Raw genomic sequence first — 20,104 nt, forward strand, 5'->3', positions numbered from 1 at the left:
CAAAAAATCAGCAGTAGACATCCTACGCGTAGGATGTCTATAGGGTGATCTGGTGGAAATTTTGAAATTTTGAGTTGACCAGTGTGTTCAGAAGGTAGATTTTACCCTATTTTCACTTGGAAAGTGGAAATTTGACCAAATTTTGATAGATAAGGCCAGATAGACGAAAATTGCCAGACATCCAACCCAAATTTTGCCAAGGCATTATTCCAAGACCAAAACCATAGGATGGCTGCAGGAGCATGATCTGCATGATATATTGAGTAACTGAGAGAGTTGTCATCTCATTTGGGGGAGAAACGGGGGTCCTAAGCAGACTTTAGCACTTTTGACTGAAAAAGACTAGAACATCTAAAATTGGGGTCTTTTGAAATCCAAACCAAAATCTGAGCATACCACTGGGTTGCTGACATCAAGGGGAAGCTTTGGGTCAAGTCTGGGGTCAAACAGGCCAAAAAGACATCCTACGTATAGGATGTCTTCTGTGTGATTTTGGACTCTAAACTAACTTCTGAGCATACCACAGTGATCAGCACCTTAAAGAGAGTCTGTGGTTCAAATTTGGGGCAATTCTGAGCAGTTAGACATCCTACAGTAGGATGTCTAAGGCATGATCTAGAGGCCAAATTCAAATGGTGGACATAGCAGGGTGTTGTATAGCCCTAGGCAAGCCCCTAGGCAAATTTGGTCCAATTTGGAGTTGATTTGACTTAGGAATTCATCAGAACAGACATCAGGCTTTTGGAAGAGATTCTTGATCATTTGACCAACCTATAGGTGCCAGAATCAAAAAGTAAAAATAGCTGTGAGTTAAGCACATCAAGGGGAAGCTACAGTGCAAGTTTGAGCTGAAACAGAGCAAAAAGACATCCTACGCGTAGGATGTCTCTAGCTTGATTTAGGACTCCAAACTAACCTATGAGCACACCACTGTGATCAACACATCAAGGAGAATCTGGGGTGAAAATTTCAAGTCATTCTGAGCAAAAAGACATCCTACGCGTAGGATGTCTCAAGGCCATTTTTTAGGTCCAAATGAAATTCTGAGCATACCATTGTGTTGTTGGACTTAATGGGAGTCTCTGGACCAGATTTTGTTAAATTCTGAGCATATAGACATCCTACGCGTAGGATGTCTCTATGCCACTTTTAGGGTCCAACTGTAATTTTGATCATACAGGAGTGTTCATAGTGTCACAGAGATCCCAAATCTTCTTTCAAAATTGAATTTGGACTCATTTTGACCATTCTAATCTGCAATTCACTGTTTTGGCCATAACTTTCACAAACGGTATCGGATCGGAAAAGTTTCTATATTAAAACGTAGCTTGAGAGTGACACTACAGATCTTAGAGCAGAACTTGAACTAAATGTATGCCAATGGCAACCATTTCATTCAAATTTGAGAAAAACGTCGTTTAAGGCCTCAAAATGCATCCGGAAGTCAGGGGTGTCTAAAACCGACAGTTCGAAAGAATTGTGAGGAAAAAGTCACGGTTTTGAAGACTGCTAAGTTAGCAGATTGAAATTATCTTTTGGGAAAACCATTGGTCACCCGCTGGAAGGTGCTCAAGGAACAAGTGTGGCCGTCAAAGGTACATCAAGAATTTTTGCATTCATTGTGAAAAAGTTTGCAAGCTAAATAGAATTTTGCAGATTGTGTGCTAAAGTGAACACAGGTTAGCTCGGCTCAAGAATCGCTACAAAGGGAGCAGTCGTTGTAGTATAGTGGTACAACAAGGGAGTCAAGACAAAAGAAATGGCGTCTCAAAGGAATCAGACCAGTCAGGAAGAAGCTTCAAGTACATCCACAAAAATTACAAGAGAGCAAATTCAGATCTATCTGATTGGATACTACAAAGGACTGCCATGCTATGAGGATGTCAATCGGAATTTGTACATCAAGACAAAGAAAGATACAGAGGAAACTCGGACATCTCAATATGTGGAAGTTGAAACAGTGAAGAATGTACTACACCCACATCCAGATTTCAGGGAAGACTATCTGGGATCAATTTACATGAGGCACGGAAAATACATCGACAATGAGATAGAAATGTTGTACAAGGATCAACTTACAGAACTCTACGCATATCATCCAAGTATTTTTCTGTACAAAGCACAAGATGGAAAACAGAAATTTGGTACCCTCCATGGAGATGAAGACGGTCGATACTACAAGGTTGTCACAAGTCATGAAGTTCCTGTAGAAAACAATCATTACTTTACAGCAGAAGCGTTTGGCTCAAGAGGAGAAGACTACATGTCTAAAGGTGGTAATGTATACCATCTCGTCATGGGTTTACCTCTAACTACGCACCTGGAAGAATTGACACCTACGGCTGTTACTACACAAATGAGAGACACACCACATGACACACAACAAGGCACAACACAAGACACCACATGGAAAGACACGACACAAGTCTCGTGCACCGCACCAGCACAAGACAAAGCTCAAACACACCAAATTGCACAAATAGGGAATACGTCGGAAGTATCACCTATGAAGATAGCACAACTTCAAAAAGAACTAGCTCGGTCTGAAGAGCTACTTAACAAAGCACAAGAAGTCATATCATCAGGCATTGAACAGATGCTAACATCAGATATGAAACCCTCTCGGATGGTGGGAGTTCAAACTCAACAAAGAGACCCTATATCTTCAAGAGCAGGATTAAGAAGTCCAGTTTTACAAGAAGCAGTGTCCTTTTCAGGAGTCCAAGTGGAATTTCAAGAAGCATTGGAAGATGCTGAGCCGGAGGAGATACCACTGGAAATTCACAATGCCCAATGTAAAAGGTCAGGTCAAGATGTCATTGTGGTTGACAAATATGATAAGCACTATGAAATAGCCAATGTGAGAAATATGGATGGGTTTAGCAATTGTGGGCAACCTGTAAGTCACATACTTGGACCCCGTCCAAAAGCACCATCAAGGGAAACGGAAAACAAAAATTCGGTTCAATCTTCACCCTCGGTGCAGAACTCGCCAAAATCAACTCGGAAACATAGCCCTAAGGCTATGCAGAAGCCCCACGTCAAAGACCATATACTGAGGGAAGAATTAGCATTACAACTGCTAGAAAGCATGGATAGTGATTTGATCTTGTATGCAAGCAATAATGGAAGTTATTTTCAGCTTCTCAAGGACAAGACAATGAAGGATAAAGAGACAAATCCAGTGGATACACCTAAGTCAGTCGTAATCTACAGGTTCATGCATGCAAAGAAGAGGTCATATTTGTATCTAGATACCACAGGAAACCATTATCAGCAGTATTATGGAGAGCTGCCTCGTCCAAAGGGTGCACATGTTGAGATAACAACATATTGCGACCAATGTGCCATTGGTCATTTAGTGAAGGACTGCCAAGCAAAGCTCTACATGGAAAAGAAGAAGCAACAAGCCAAAAGCAAAGTTCAGACAGTGACAACAAGGGAACGGAAGGAAGAATCCCCAACAAGATCTCCGAAAAAGAAGCAGATCTTGTCGCAGAGCACAAAAGATAGGCTCAAGACACAGTTGCTTGAAGTCAAGGGTGTCAACGACATTATCATAGAGAATCAGGCATTCAAAAAAGATCAATTGAATCGGCTGATTCAAGATCGTTTAAGGAACCTCAGTGAGGATAAGTCAGAGCATCCACAAGGTGATGAAGATGAAGCTCGCAGTTCAAGGGTCGAGAGCAAAAGAAGCCAAGATTATGACCATAGTGAGCCAACACAAGAAGAGGTGGCAGAGGTAACAAAAATTCTTAGTGCCAAGTCACAAGTGGAAGACAAGCAAATAGAGTCAATGGATGAAGCTGAAAGTCTACCAAACAAATTTTCTATTGTGGACTCTTCATTGGTGATTGAACAAATCAAAGAGTATGAGAAGCTAAAAGAAGATGTAACTAAAGACATAGAATGCACAGAAGAACAAAAAATGACTGAGTCCAAGATTGACTACCAAGGACAAGCAATACAGGATATGAATGAATATTTTCGAGAAGAGACTCTACAAAAGCCCATGGAACAATGGAAACCAAAGGCCACGGCGACCATTGCATCAGAAGAAGAGAGTCAACCTCAACATCCTGCTACACAACCTTCAAAACATTTCCAAGAAGAAAAGTCACCATTGAATGACCTTCAAGTGCTAGAAGAAGTAAATAGTGATAGAGAGCTTCTAAAATCAAGAATCAAGGCATCACAGTTAGAAACTAGCAATGAACACCAACAAAAAGCTAAAGCAGAAAATAGTAAGCACTTGGGACATGCTACAACCAGTCAAATGACAAAGAAGTTCAACATACAAGAGGATGACAAAGCTTCCAAGGCACAAAAGTCCAAGACAAGTACCAAAAGCAAAGAGGACGTCAGTTACTTGGCAGCCAACAAGAAGATTAAATTCTCGTTGGATGTGCATGAGAAACTGAAATTCAATTTTACAGCAGAGATAGATTGCACTGCCACAACTAATGTCATGTCTTATGGGCTGTGGTTACTTCTAGGTCAGCCAGAACTGTATGAAATTCAGGTACAGGTTTCTATATCACATGGAATAGCTGTCACAAGTTTAGGGATTGCAAAAGCTACCCTTACACTACGGTCAAAGGTAATCAAAGACAAATTCCTAGTGGTGGATTCCTCCAAAATGAGTACACATTTGATTTTGTCCAAGCACTGGGCAAAAACATTGGTAGAAGAACCTGGATTTTCAACAATGGTCATCACGACTAGCTCTCAAGAAATCCAGCCTACTACTGCTCCAAGATTATCGGCTTCCGACAAAGGCAAAGCCAAAATGAGCCCACAAATGTCCTACCAACAGAAGCAGCCCATTAAATCAGAGTCTTCAATCCAGCCCTGAAAAGTTCAAGACAGAGCTTCGACATCAACTAACCACATGCTTCCACATGAAAGACAGAATCCAAAGAAAATCTTTCAACCAAAATACCCTACACTACGAGATCATCTTCGACAAAAATCTTCAAAGATCTACATCAAAGCTGAAGAAATCAAGGTCAAGGACCCAATATGGGTAAATGAGCCTAGCCGATTGACGAAAGGTAAACACATGGGATGGATAGCCTCCCACTACAGCTTAGCAGAGCAAGGCTATTATGAGGGTCAAAAGAAACTTTGGTTACCAAAACCACAGACCTCGGCTTATGTGGTGGATAAAGGTTTCAAAAAGCGTCCCCAAAAGCAACAAAGCTCATATTTATATCGCCAAAGGAAACCAACCAACAAGGCTCGCCAAAGGGATGCAGGAAATTTCAAATCCAACTGGCCTTCATACCAACATAAAACTTCATCGATAAATAATCCCAAAAATGGCACTCTTGTACATCTCAATACGACATCAAAAACATCATGGGAAGTGCCATCTACAATTCTTCAAGCACAAGGTTACTATCAAGGAAATCGGAGAATCTGGCTACCAAAAATGCCAGGTAAACATTCTTCAAGCAAACGACTTCAGCTTGAAAATAATCGCAATTTCACGGAAGGCAAAATCAAGGACAATGTCACAGTCAAGGCAAAGGATATCTGCAAAGACACGCTAATCACACGATGCAGATACAAATGGGTGCCAAAAGAACAACAAATAACGAAGAAGATTGAAGTCATCTCTAGCTCTAAAGAAATGTCAAGACATGATAGACAAAGTGTTACGGGGAATGGAGCGAGCCAATCTTCTCAACCAAGGGACCAACAACAACAGAAAGAAATTTTGACAACCAAGGTCACCCTGGTATGGCAAAAGAAACCAATATTGCCAGTATGGTCCTTTACAAATCCTCTCTTCGAGGATGGGAGTTTTGAATTTCAAAACCTATTCTTGGTCGAAAGCTCCCGAGAGTAAGTCAAGTCGCCATAAAAATCATGGCATAAGAGTCCAGAGTCGGGCAGCTGAGCCACTAAATGAGCAAGCATTAGACCCAAGCTTCATGTCTTAATATTATTTGTGGTCTATGAGTCTAGATATTTAGATTAAAGCTCAAGCTGGACAGTTGATCATACATAAAGTCATGTCACTCATGCTGGAAGAGGTGAGCATAAGAGTCAAAGTCTATTATTTTAAATGGTGGAGTGGTGGAGTAGTCCAGAAAACACTCACGCACATGAACACAGTGAGGAGAGTGGAAAAAACCTCGTCGACAAAAACCCTTCTTGTGAGTAACGGCAGCTCTTGAAGTCAAATATATTTTTGCTTCTCTAGCTACGTTCACTCCTGGAAGCACCCATGCAAACTCCTCTCGCACCGCATATTGTTTCCCATGCAACTATCTGTGCAAGCATATATAATGTCCCATCATTGGACATTTGCATTTGGCATGATTTGTGTTCCACCCATGCACTTACACAACAAAATGACGATCACGAAGTGGTAACAGGTTTCATAAGCATTTGCTCAACAACAATGACTCTGACTTCAAGCTACTAACACTTGTTCAGTGTATATCCAGTAATAGTAGCCATACAGCCATAAGTACTTTAACTCAACAAAACTCGGTTACATCAAACATAAGTACATATAACCTCACATTTAATGGTGACTAAAGGCATTTTTTTTCCCACTGGGTTTTTCCCTTTAGTCCTATCCAGGTATCCAAGACCTTCATTTTGTAATATACGTCACATTTTATTTTTACTATTCTATTTTTCTTATTAAAACACAGAAAAGCAGACCAACGACATCCCCAAACAACTGCATGCTCATCAACTACATGATCAAAGGGGAGCGGCCTAGAAAAAATTCAAAAAGGCTTCAAGTTTACAGGTACACATGCAGGATGACACCCAAAGAACCAACAATACAGAGCTGTCGTGATAAAGCCTTGCTGCAACAACAAACCTCACTCAACTTATTCACGCTACAACAGCCAATCGGAAGGGGAGAGCTATGGCTTCAACTACACTACATGTACAAGAAAAAGGTAACTCTACAACATACAAAGCATCTGGTAGAAGCAACTGCAACAACAAAAGATTCAACCAACACTAAAATATGAACCACTCGCCAAGGCCAGTGCAGACATAGGGTCTTGTCGGGGACGACAAGACTTCGGAGGGGGAGAGTGTTGAAAGGTCAACCTTTCATCAACGCTTACACAAAGATTCCATAAAGATCCCTCAAAGATTCTCTAAAGATTCCAAATAAAGATGCTGATAAAGTGATGAAGACGAAGATGGATGTTGTAATGTGAAGATACAAGCTCATGGACATCATCAAATATCCCGTTATTATCATTTTGAGCCATTACGGCCACTTTTGTAATGTTTATGGGAACTTCATATTTTAAGTCAGCAATTGTATTGAGGCCACAGATGCTTGTTGGATGAGCAAAGCCAGCAGCTCACGGTGTTGTAATTAAGCTCTATAGAAGCATAGGGACAAATAAGGTCATTTAGGTCATTTTGGTCGGACATTAGGTTTTCTAAGGCTTAGTATATAAGCAAAAACCTAAAGCTTTGTAAGGAGACTTCTAATAAATCTGATCTTCTGTGTCGTTGGGAGACTGCGAGAGAGTGAGAGAGTGTGTGTGTGTGCTACAGGAGCTACGGTGGTCGGAATCGCAAACGGAGAGCAGCAGTGTGTTGCCCACGAGGAGAGCTATGCGTTGATGCTTACATCACACGCGTTCGTCTGTGTTTTGGCAGATTCACCCGCGAGCTACTTTTGGAGTTTCGGTGAGTAATTGTTGTCCGTTTTGGCATTTCAGCATATCCACGTGATCCAAGCGAGTAGAGCTACACATTAGGCACTTTAGTTTTTGGAAACGTCGACCTGCAAAAACCGGCCAGACATCCTACACGTTTTCTTCAGGGAAGGTATTGAGTAGGTTTTTTTGGTCAAGGACCTTAGGGAGAGTGGCCTATTGGTGTTGATAGGATATCCCTCAAGTTTCGTAACGTTTCGAGAACGTCTAATGGACTTTTGGCTTGCGGTAGCATCATAGGAGACTCTCACATTCACAAAACCGATGGCATGTAGAGTTGATATCTCTGTAGGAAGTAGTCATTAGTCGGTCGAGTAAAGGTTGACACCCTTTGCTTGCTTCCACGCGCCTGCGGGTCGAGCTTCGTCCTCAGTTGACATTATATGTTAGGTGAGTTCTCGCTATGCTGACGTCCGTCGCGACGTATCCGTCCAACAGAGAGAGAGTAGGAACAAGGCAAAAAGATTGATAAAGAAATAGAGAGGGATTCTGCGTTACCTGCATACATGCGCGCGTGCGTGCGCATGCGCTCACACACACACAGAGACTCGCTCTAGTACACCACCTCATCTTCAATAATTAAAAAACAAGACCACACTCCAAATAGGAGAGAATGAATAATATTTTTTAAATGAACATTTTAAATTCAAATTTCACTTGCTTTTTGGTTTTCAACAAGCACAAATAACTGCCATTGTTTGGGACAATGTTTTTAGTGACACAGTAACATGCTTATACCCCTCTATGATCTCTTGTGTTAACTCAATTAATAAATGTGGAAATGTTTACCATCTCTTACAATAATGCATGAAAAGGTAGCAATTTGTAAAGCACAAATTTCAACTTGCAAATTGTAGTGGAAATAAGATGCTTTACAAAATTACGAAACTATCCTTGGTTTGCTCTCCTTGCGGCCAGGGTAGAGATGGTGCCTTCTACAGGTTTGCTGCAGGGAAGGGAAGCCTCAACGATGCCGCGTGGGTTGGGGGGCCCTTAGTCGGGTTGTCTGGGGGCTCTTCATTGCACGCGAGCCTGGATCAGAACGTCTTGCAAGTTCTAGGTTTGTCATGCAAGAGGCTCTTGGGTTCGGGTGTAGGGAGACTCCGGGAAGTGGTCTCCGGCTACTCCAACTTGCCATGATAGGTGAAGGCACCTCAGACACGGCCGTACTTTTGTACCAGGGCTTTGCGGTTGCCTGCCCTCCATGCAAGGGCAAATCGCTCGCAAGGGACGACTTGTTGCTTCTCTGCGGAGGTGTGCTTCCAAATTTGGTTCTGTGGAGAATGGAGCTGTGGATCTACTTCTTTGTGCGGACAGTGATGTGGTGGTGTTGGTTTGCTAGCGGTCTTTGGCACTCTGCATTGTGGCAGTTTCAGTTTATGCTCGGTTTGCGGCTCAGGTTGGTGGTCAGTTGTGATGGTCGTGTGGTGGCTCGAGATGGTGCAGTCGATCCTTTGACTGTGGGGCTCCTCAGATGTGGGAGTTGTGGTTGTGGGCCCTGATCTAGTGGCTTGGGAGTGTTCAATCTATTGATTGTATCTTTTTTGGATATGGTGGTCTGGCGGTCGGAGTCATGTTGTCTTCCGGTGACAGCGAGAGCTTCATGGTGGTAACCCCTACCAGCCTTTGGTGATGGAGGCTTGGACTCCGCCCTTCTATGGCTGTATCTTATTTTTTTCATCCTTTCGTGTTGCGATGGGGTGGCTCCCCTTGTTAGTCGATGTACCTTGATAGTCGATCTTGCGAAGTTGCGATGGGGTGGCTCCCCTTGCTAGCCGATGTACCTTGAGTCTTTGGTCTGAACTGATGCCTGGCTCAAGATTGAGCAGGTCTAATGATGGTTTTTTTTTGTTGTATTAATATAATCTTTCCACCCCCCTATTGTGGGTTTTGCTATTATAAAAAAAAAAATGCTTTACAAAATTAAAAGGATGGACATGTGGGTCTTATTTCAAAATGGACAGAGTCTCTTGAAGGTGCACGCATACTTAGAGTGATATGCATCTCAATGGTATAATGTCCTTAGGATTCCATGTACACTTTTAAGTCATTGTGGAAGAGTGTATTTTCAAGTCCAATTTTTGCAAAGAACTAACTCTCAATAGCAATTGGTGCCAAGCCATTCACAATTCAATCCATCTTTGCAACAAATGATAATTAATCCTTATAATCAATATGTTGTGTCTCTATATTTAGGCCTTAGCTACCAGTCTAAACAAACCTTTTTTCACATCCGTTCAAGGGGAAACTTTGTGTGTGAGGCTAGAGTCTAGATGTGTTCGTCGAGTAGAGAGGACATTAAGGTTTTTCACACCCGTTCAACCTCAGGACTAAGTAACACCCCTATTCAATGATGGTGGTGGTGTGTGTTTTTTGGTTGGGGGGGGGGGGGGGGGGGGGGGGGGGGTGGTGTTCAAAAGTGGAGAAGCTCATGTGCGAAAGTAGAGGAGATCGCATGCGGAGCAGTCAAATCAAAACCTAAACCTGGACGGGCACTAAACTTGAACAACCTGGAAACTGTGTATCACCTCACAATATAAGGCCATAAAAACGACTACGCATACATGATGTGCACGTGGGTGAGGTGGTTAGCCTATGTGACCCTCAACTTGGACTACAAGGCCACAGGTTTGAAACCCATCAATGCACCTCGTTTTTCTCGTTGGCCGAGTTTACTGCGCTTCGCTTTTTGTACGGCCGTGTTTAGTGCGCCTTGAGATCCCGCCCCTCAACCCGGACCTTAGATCCCATTACTCCACCCCGCATTTAATATGGGTGTTACTTAGTCCCAAGGCCCGTCCAAGGAGAAACTTTGTGTAGGAGAAACACTGATACTAGGACCTATTGGCTCTACATTGCAAGAAAGCATTAATTTTTCATCAGGATCCCGTTGAATCTTTCGAATTCAAAAGCAAACTAATCTCCAGCCCAGTTCGCCCGAACTAGGCCCTTCGCACCGTCTACACGCTATCATAGCGCTATCATAGCTTGCCTTCGTCGTCCATGATTTGCATCCCCCTGCGCCATCGCTCGCTCTGTGAAGCCCTCGCCTCTTCTCTCCTTGGTCCACACCCGCACTAATCACTTCACTATTGCATGGCACTCAATCTCCCCACGCACGCACAATGGCCAGGGCAGCACAATCACAAACTGTTTCTCAGCTGATCAGCGATGACTCATTACTAGACATGGTGCAAAATCTCTCTCTCTCTGTCTCTCTCTCTCTCTCTCTCTCTCTCTCTCTCTCTCTCTCTCTCTCTCTCTCTCTCTCTCTCTCTCTCTCTCTCTCTCTCTCTCTCTCTCTCTCTCTCTCTCTCTGAGATTCCCTCTTGAATCCCCAAATTCAAAGGCAAACACCTGTTGGCTGTCGCAATCACATACTGTCTGCAGGCTCAGCCCCTTCCTCCCCATCGCCTGCCCAACCCTTTCCTTTCACTAACACCTACTCGTAGAGGTCCAAGGAGATGCATACAAAAAGCAAATAAAAAGAGGCTCAACTAGTTGTAGTCATTCATATCCCTACCTATGCATCTGCTGCTTGTGTCCCTTGCCCACACACATTCCCTTATGCATCACGACGGATTCCAACAAACCTTGCCCTGCACTGCATTCATTGCCCTACGTTCTTTGAGTCATCATAGCTGTGCACATCCCCTGAGCACTCCACCTCGCCTCGTATTCCTGCGACCCCAATACTCCTCTTGCCACTTCCCATCGAGCACCATCAAGAAACAAAGCACGTTGCACGTGCATGTAAAACACACACACACACACACACACACACACAAGGCCATGTTCTAGCCCGGCCTGGAGAGAGAGAGAGAGAGAGAGAGATCACAACAGAAGTGAACCGCGATGCAGGCAAGGGTAGGGTCGCAAGAGTTGTGTCAATCTTCGCAATCTAGATCACTCGCCCCTGCGTACACTTGCAAGGGCAGGGAGGGGAGGAATGATTGACAAAGTTTGAGAGAGAGAGAGAGAGAGAGAGAGAGAGAGAGAGAGAGAGAGAGAGAGACTCCTATAGGCATTGGGTCCTCTAGGCTCTCGGCCATGCCTAGCTCGCACACCAGTTGTGGTGCTTCCAACACGTCACCCCCCGCCTCTAATTTGCATCAACATTTATGCTTGAATGCCACTTTTCCATAAAAGAAATAAAAGAAAAATGGAATCTACGTGAGATTCCTTCTAATGAGCCCCAAAAACAAGATTGTGGCGAGACTCTACCTAGATGTGTTGGTCAAGTAGAGAGGACATTACAAAACGTTTTGTAATTATGTGTATCATTGGAAATCCTTATGCGCAGTGAAATCATTAATTGTTTAAGATTGGTTGTTCTCACTTGCTACTTTGCTAATGTTATGAGGTAATAGACAAATGTTGTCCTGAATAAATCTTTTATAAAATGCACCTAGAAATTAATCAATTTTAGATTCTAGCACATTTGACTATGGTATAGATAGACAATTGTCAAAGGCACAAGTAAGCCCTGCCAATTTTCGATACGGGGTTGATTGAGGTGAATTTGTGGAGATGTGGGGCTCTTTGGAGGTTAAACTCCTTCGCGAGCGGTGTCGAGGTGGCGGATGTCAGGGTTGACTGTGGACGCATTGCCACTAGGTGGCTGAATTCTCCCAGAGCGAAAGCGGCGATAGGTCTTTTTTTTTTATGCGAGAGACCTCTTGTCGAATGTGCTGAGGGACGTAGAGAAAGCGCTCACGCAGGGAAAGAGGTGCAGGCGAGAAGACGCTAGCCCTGAGTTGTGGTGAGAGACACAGGGAAATACCTGTGGGACAAAGACATCAAAAGGTAAGTTATTTTGACGCAGTTGAATGTGTGGATGTGTGTGCATGTTTGTGGATGTCTGTGCCTCTGACAGTATGTGGTTTTGCCTGCAGTCTTATGAGACTGCTTTTTGTTCATATCGTTATTGCCTGCTTGGTCAAGTATTTGCAACATCATCCTCTGATGTGATGACAGGGATGTCAGTCTCAGTATAGGATTAAGGTGCGACGTTATATAGGAGGCTTGAAAACTGAGGCCAGAGCTAGGGCTGTCTCAATGAAGATGTCGTGCCCCGAAGAGGAAAAAACCAAGAAGGGTCCAAGATTCGAGTCAAGCTAATGTTAATGCTTGTCGACCAAGCAGCAAAGTCATGGAAGTCAGCGTGACTAATTCTGTCGGTGGTGATGACATTGATGTCTTGCAGTTAGCATGCATGAAATCATTCCTTGAGAACAAAAGCTTGGCTAGTCTATGAAGGAGTACGAGCGGAAGTGCGACGCGAGAGAGAGTGCGAGAAGAAGAGCACGACGATATGGTGAACTCGCTCTACTGTAATGTGTAGAGCATAGTGAGTTCTTATTAGGTTTTTACAAAAGAATATGTGTGCATACCTGGCGGCCCGCCCACTTACCTGGGCGACCACATTAGGCTTTATACCCCAACAACCTCCCACTTAAAGTCCAATGTGGTACTTTAAGTGTGAGAGAAGCTACTATACAAGCTAATATACAAAAGATGTAGAGAAGTGATGTACTACCCTACACCTAACTGCTTGCGAAAATGCGCAAAGCTCTCTGAGGGAAGTCCTTTTGTAAGTAGATCAGCAGGATTTTCTGTGGTGTGAACTTTGCCAAGCTGAAGTTGCTTATCCTCGAGCATTTCCCTGATGAAATGATACTTCACATCCACATGCTTTGTCTTTGAGTGATAAACTGGATTGCGAGCCAATTGTATAGCACTTTGACTATCACAATATAGCACAGGCATCTCTTCTTTGATTCCCAAATCTGTTACTAGTCGATTAAGCCAAATTGATTCTTTGCATGCCTCTGATGCTGCAACATATTCAGCCTCTGTAGTAGACTAAGTAACACAATCTTGTAATCTAGAACGCCATGATACTGCTCCACCAGCCAATGTAAAGACATACCCTGACGTAGACCTTTGGTTGTCTAAGTCACCTGCATAATCTGAGTCTGTAAAACCCTTTACACTTAGCTCCTGACTCCCATGGCATATACGCATACTCTTTGTAGCTTTTAGGTATCTCAATACTCCTTTCACTGCCTCCCAATGTTTCTTGCCTGGGTTTGACATGTATCGACTTACTACTCCCACTACAAATGCAATGTCTGGGCGAGTAGCAATCATTGCATACATCAAACTACCCACTGCAGACGCATATGGAATCTTATCCATTTCAGCCTGCTCTTCCTCAGACACGGGACAATCTTGTTTGCTAAGTTTCACATATGGTGGCAATGGAACACTCAGTGCCTTTCCCTTCTCCATATTGAAACGTTGCAAAACCTTGTCAATATACTATGTTTGAGATAACCAAATCAACTTCTTTGATCTGTCTCTCTCAATGCGCATACCAAGTATATGACTTGCCTCACCCATGTCTTTCATGTCAAACGATTTTGCCATCTTTGACTTCAAAGCTGAAATTTCTTCCAAGTGCTTGCCAGCAATCAACAAGTCATCCACATACAAAATAAGGACCAGCCAACTGTTGGAATTAGGGTTGCAGAGAAACACACACAGCTTGGAGAAGACGAAGGAAGCTCAAGGCACACAATAGAGAGTGTGTTACTTAGTGTGCAATGGAAAGATAGATAGCCCTAGAGTGATGGGCGTATATACAATGCACGGCGGAAAAAACCTCCTAAAGAGGGAAAAAATGCCCCGGCGGTCCTAGTGTGTTCACACACATCACTACCACATGTATATGGTAACAAATCCCCCCTGGAGTGATGCGGTGAACGAGAGCTGGCACATGAGTAAAGGGAAGTGCCATGCCCTGAGGACAGGATCAGTCCACAAAGGGGAGTAAGCCCAAAGCTTTGCGGAAAGCTTCAAGCTTCTCACGAGACAATGCCTTTGTGAAAAGATCTGCAAGGTTGTCCTGTGTTGGCACATAAGCCAAGCTGATCTCTCCTGCTGAGAGCCTCTCCCTGACATAGTGGTAATGCACCTCAATGTGCTTTGTGCGAGCATGAAAAACTGGGTTCCTCGCAACTGCCAATGCGCTCTGACTGTCAGTGTAGATAGTGTTGGCAGTGTCCTGTCCAACACCCAAGTCAGCCATAGGGCGTCTGAGCCATACACACTCAACCGTAGCTATGAAGACTGCCCTGTACTCAGCCTCACAACTCGAAGTGGCCACAGTAGGTTGCTTCTTGCTCAACCATGATATACATGAACTGCCAAGCATGAAACAAAAACCACTTGTGGACACTCGCGTGTCAAAACAACCAGCCCAATCTGAGTCTGAAAAAGCATGTAAGTCGGGCGGCAATGATCCCCCCTTGGGATAAAACAAGCCAAGATGTAAAGTGCCACTAAGGTAGCGGAAAATCCTCTTGACAGCCTGCCAATGCTTAGACCCTGGGCTATGCATAAATCTGCTGACCTGCGAGACTGCAAACTGAATATCTGGCCTCGTGTTGCATACATAAATGAGGCAGCCAACAGCAGTTTGGTAAAGAGTGACATCAGCAGGATCGCCAGCATCATGTAGACTCAACTTCAAACCTGTTTCCATGGGAGTGGCAATAGGTTTGCAATCCTCAAGTCCAAACTTACATAGCAATGTCTCTATGTAACTTTTCTGACACAAGGCAATACCACCATCACATTGCTTAAACTGTATACCCAAGTAATGATGCAACAGCCCCAAATCTTTCATCTTGAAAGTGGCATTCAAATCAGCCTTAAATTCAGCAATATGTCTCTCATTTGGTCCAGTGATCAGCAAATCATCAACATAAAGAACCACAATGAGAAATACATCATCCTCACGCTTTACATACAATGTGCTTTCTGTTGGACTGTTACGAAAGCCTCGTTTAACCAAATGAGTGTCAGCTTTCTCATACCAAGCACGAGGAGATTGCTTCAGCCCATACAAAGCCTTCTTACATTTGCACACTTTGTCCTCTTGTCCTTTTATGACAAAACCGCGAGGCTGCGTTACATAAACTTCCTCAAATATGTCACCATTCAAGAAAGCAGTAACAATGTCTAATTGATGTACATCCCAACCAAAATGAGCTGCCAATGCACATAGAAAACGCACAGTAGTCATACGACAAGTGGGAGCAAAAGTCTCTTCATAATCTATGCCTTTTTGTTGTGCATAACCCTTTGCAACAAGTCGAGCCTTATGGCGATCGATCTCACCATCCGGCTTGCGTTTAAACTTGTAAACCCACTTCGTACCAATTGCCTTTTTGCCAGGAGGCAAATCACATAAAGTCCATGTGTCATTCTCTATAAGTGCATCATATTCTGATTTCATGGCAGTAATCCAATTTTCTGAATTATGTGCTTCATCAAAAGACAGAGGCTCCTCAACATCATGTAAACTAGACACAGCCAAAGCATAACAATCTGATGCATAAGATGCATGGCGAGAGCCTGAACGAGTGCGACTAGATAAAGGTGCATCCAATTTACTGTCACGCAAAGTGTGCACCAGCCATTTTGGCATACCTCTAGCCTGCTCATTTTCAGCCCTTTCCTCATCATATAAGCCCACATAGGGTAGTTGTCCCCATCCAACCTGTCCTCAGCAGCAAACATCTTGAACACATCTGTGTTGTTGTTGTCAGCCATGGTAAATGCTGCACCTGATGTGAAAACTGCCCAAAAATAGGAGAAATGGAGCGGGAACAACTTGTGCTATATAGCACAAACCGTAGAAGACTATAAGGCACCTGTTATGCAGAAAACGGCACTGACAGAAAATCTGCACAAAATGACGAAATAGCCTGTGCAGTACTGCCTGTAGTGGAAACGGAGGCCGAAATGAGCCCAAATCAAAATTCTGAGTAGACCAACCTCTTCGAGCTGACCCAAAATATTTGTCGACCTGCGAACGCTCGCCAAAGCTCACTGAAATCGGAGAAAGTGAGCAGGCGTGTGCTGGAGCAGCTGGCGACTAAGCCCGGGAGGACGTGACCTGCTCTGATACCAATTGTTGGAATTAGGGTTGCAGAGAAACACACACAACTTGGAGAAGACGAAGGAAGCTCAAGGCACACAATAGAGAGTGTGTTACTTAGTGTGCAATGGAAAGATAGATAGCCCTAGAGTGATGGGCATATATACAATGCACGGGGGAAAAAACCTCCTAAAGAGGGAAAAAATGCCCCGGCGGTCCTAGTGTGTTCACACACATCACTACCACATGTATATGGTAACACCAACTACCATCCTTAGCCTTCTTTGTATATAGACAGTGATCGAACTCACTACGTTTGTAGCCTTGAGAAAGCATAAAGTTGTGGAATTTATGGTACCATGCCCTTGGTGATTGTTTTAAGCCATAAAAACTCTTTAACAACTGGCATACCCAATCTTCCTTGCCTTTCTCAACAAACCCTTCTGGCAGCTGCATGTAAATTTCCACATCTAAATCACCATGCAAGAACGCTGTCTTGACATCCATTTGGTGCAACACCAAATCTAATATGGCAACCAATGCAAGAAAGCATCTCAATGTAGTCATCTTGACCACCGGAGAGAAGACTTCATCAAAGTCAATGCCATGTTCTTGCTTAAAGCCCTTGGCAACAAGCCTTGCTTTGTACTTTGGCTGACTATCATGAGCGGTGATCTTATACCTGTAAACCCATTTACAAGGTAGAGCCTTTTTGCCCTGTGGTAATTTAACTAGCTTCCATGTCTTGTTTTTATTTAGAGCTGTCATCTCTGACTGTATGGCCAATTCCCAATTTCCGGAGTCCTTCATTTGCACTGCTTCCTTGTAACATGAAGGCTCATTGCAATCAGTCAACATGACATAGTTCATAGATGGAACAAACCTATCAGGAGGTCGCGTGACACGTCCAGATCTACGCACAATAGGTGGCTCAGGCTCAACCACAACCTGTGGTTCCACTCTATCCTGTCCTTGCTCCTCTTCAACCTGTCAAATGAACCAAGAAAGCTTCACATTCTACAGAAATTTTGGCAGAGTCTCCTTTGTAAAATGGCTCTGGTGTACGAAAAACAGACCAAAAAACAGCTCAAAAAAACACTGTCTCTCTAACACTGTAAGCTGTGGGTAAACCTGTCCTGCACCTGTACTGTCTCTGATTGTCCTGTCACTGTCCTGTAAGCATAGACTGCGACAATGCCTCAACGGCAGTAAAGCAAAGATGCAATCTCAACTGTCTAACTCACAGTCAATACATCCTAGCTGCCTATCTAAAGGTGCTCGAGGGATCGCTCCAAGACCTGTATCACCGAAAGGATCTCAACATTTGAGAATCCCCCAACTCAATAAAACCTCACTCGACCCTCAACAAAGGCTGCAGTAAATCTAACAGTACATAGACTTCCCACAAAGTCATACATCCACAAATTTCCCACTATATGCTGTAACCGCTGCGGCGGTTGTTTGCTGCGTGACTCACAGCCAGCAAACCCTCAACAGACATACATCATCTCTGACAATACATCCCATGTGGAAGTACCTGCAATGTCAGGATGAAATCTGGAATATCAAGCAGCAAACACAAGGTACCTGATGAACTAGTGGATGTCGCCTATAGTCTGTGTGTAGATGCGCCCGTGTCGTATGTGACACGCCTCCAAGAACTGTGAGCCGTCCTTCGATGTGTAGACAGCCACAAATCAACACTCTGGGAGTGTCGATATCCTCAGCACCTGTAGTCGTAGGCCGAAAACCCCAAATTTGCAGAGTCGAATCTGCACCCGCTGAGACCACGTAGTCGAAAATGGCCTGCGCAGACCTTTGTCGAAGCCGAACGGTGGCTGAGATGACCTCAGAATGAAATTCTGAGCACACCAAGCCCTACGGGTTTTCCCACAAGATTTGGGGCCAGTCTATGCCTGTCGAATTTCACTCCAATCTGAGCTGGTGACTCTAGCCTCCTGCAGTGCTGCCCCGAGCCTCGATCTATGCTCTGATACCAGTTGAAGGAGCACGAGCGGAAGTGCGACGCGAGAGAGAGTGCGAGAAGAAGAGCACGACGATATGGTGAACTCGTTCTACTGTAATGTGTAGAGCATAGTGAGTTCTTATTAGGTTTTTACAAAAGAATATGTGTACATACATGGCGCCCCGCCCACTTACCTGGGCGACCACATTGGGCTTTATACCCCAACAGTCTATGCGCATTGAAGACGGGGGGGGGGGGGGGCTGCGTTACACCTTCATTTTCAAATGGTAGTGCGACTATGGGCAACATCATTGATAGCTGCCACCAAGAAAATCAAAGCATACTTGGGCTGGGACAAAGTGACTCCGACAGGGGGGATGGTTTTGTGCTGAGGTTTAAAACATCATAAAATGCATACATTTGACGGCATGCTCGGGTATTGCTTGAAAGAGCAGGATGAGCCACACTTTAGGAAAGTAATGCATAACGTGACTGTTGCCGAAGGGATAGAACTGTATAGCCTCTATGGAGCTAATGAGCTAAAGAATAGAGTGTGCTTGACGCCAATGAACATTTTTGATAGAGCACTCATGTTTTGGAAATTTAAACTCCTCCATCCAACAAGAAATGATTTCTTATCAAAGTTGCATAGGATGGTGAAGACAGGAAAATATTATCCATCGTCTTCGTGGATCACTACAAATCAGGGGCGGGATATGCAAATCGAGAAAATAAAATCGCTCTAGAGGTGCATGATCTACCCATCGACCACAAGCTACCAAGACATCGTTAGCATTTTTGTTAGTAACGACATGTACACAACAACTCATCCACAAGTGGATCGGTTCTTGTATCGTTGGCAAGAAAGACAAAGGTATGCAGTTTAGCATTTTCAGAAAGCGATTGAATTGTGAGCTCGTTAATGGAACCAACCATGTTTAGTAGCCCATCGCCAGCGAGTATTGACAGTCACGATCTTGATATTGAAGTGAACGATGCAAAAATAGGCGATGACTTTATTCCACTAGTCCACCGGACTGATGTTACAACAGTTGCTTAGTTAGTGGTAGAGTGGATAGCTGTTGGTTATTATTCTATTTGAAAGTAACAAAATTGACTGTTGAGTTTCATGCTCAGTGCACTACGATGGAGCAACGCGATGAAAACCAACTACTGGGACTGGACAAAACGTAGGCAGAAAACTTCTTTTGCTGCTATTGAAAACGAGCGTGTTGACAGGATGCATGAGATATTGATTGCAGTTTTGAGGGAGCTCATCGGAGATGATAGCAGCAACCATGATTCTCTCTGCTCAGATCTTCTTGGCGCTGTCCATACTTTAAAAGATAGCATCGATAATTATGCTATGAATATCGTTGATGTACAGGTGACGAAATTAGAAGAGCAGATTTGTAGATTCCAAAGAGAAATTGCACAGCTTAAGGCTCAGTTGAACAAGCTAAATGCAATAAC

At 43.7% G+C, this 20,104-nt stretch overlaps 1 pseudogene; it reads left to right on the top strand.

Moving 5' to 3' along the window:
- Positions 1-8,582: 8,582 nt before the first annotated feature.
- On the top strand, positions 8,583-19,691 carry LOC147416672 (uncharacterized; annotated as a pseudogene).
- Positions 19,692-20,104: the final 413 nt, after the last annotated feature.

The sequence above is a fragment of the Adiantum capillus-veneris genome, unplaced genomic scaffold (assembly GCF_014529385.1).
Source record: "Adiantum capillus-veneris isolate H3 unplaced genomic scaffold, ASM1452938v2 Hic_scaffold_627, whole genome shotgun sequence".
Lineage (NCBI taxonomy): Eukaryota > Viridiplantae > Streptophyta > Polypodiopsida > Polypodiales > Pteridaceae > Adiantum > Adiantum capillus-veneris.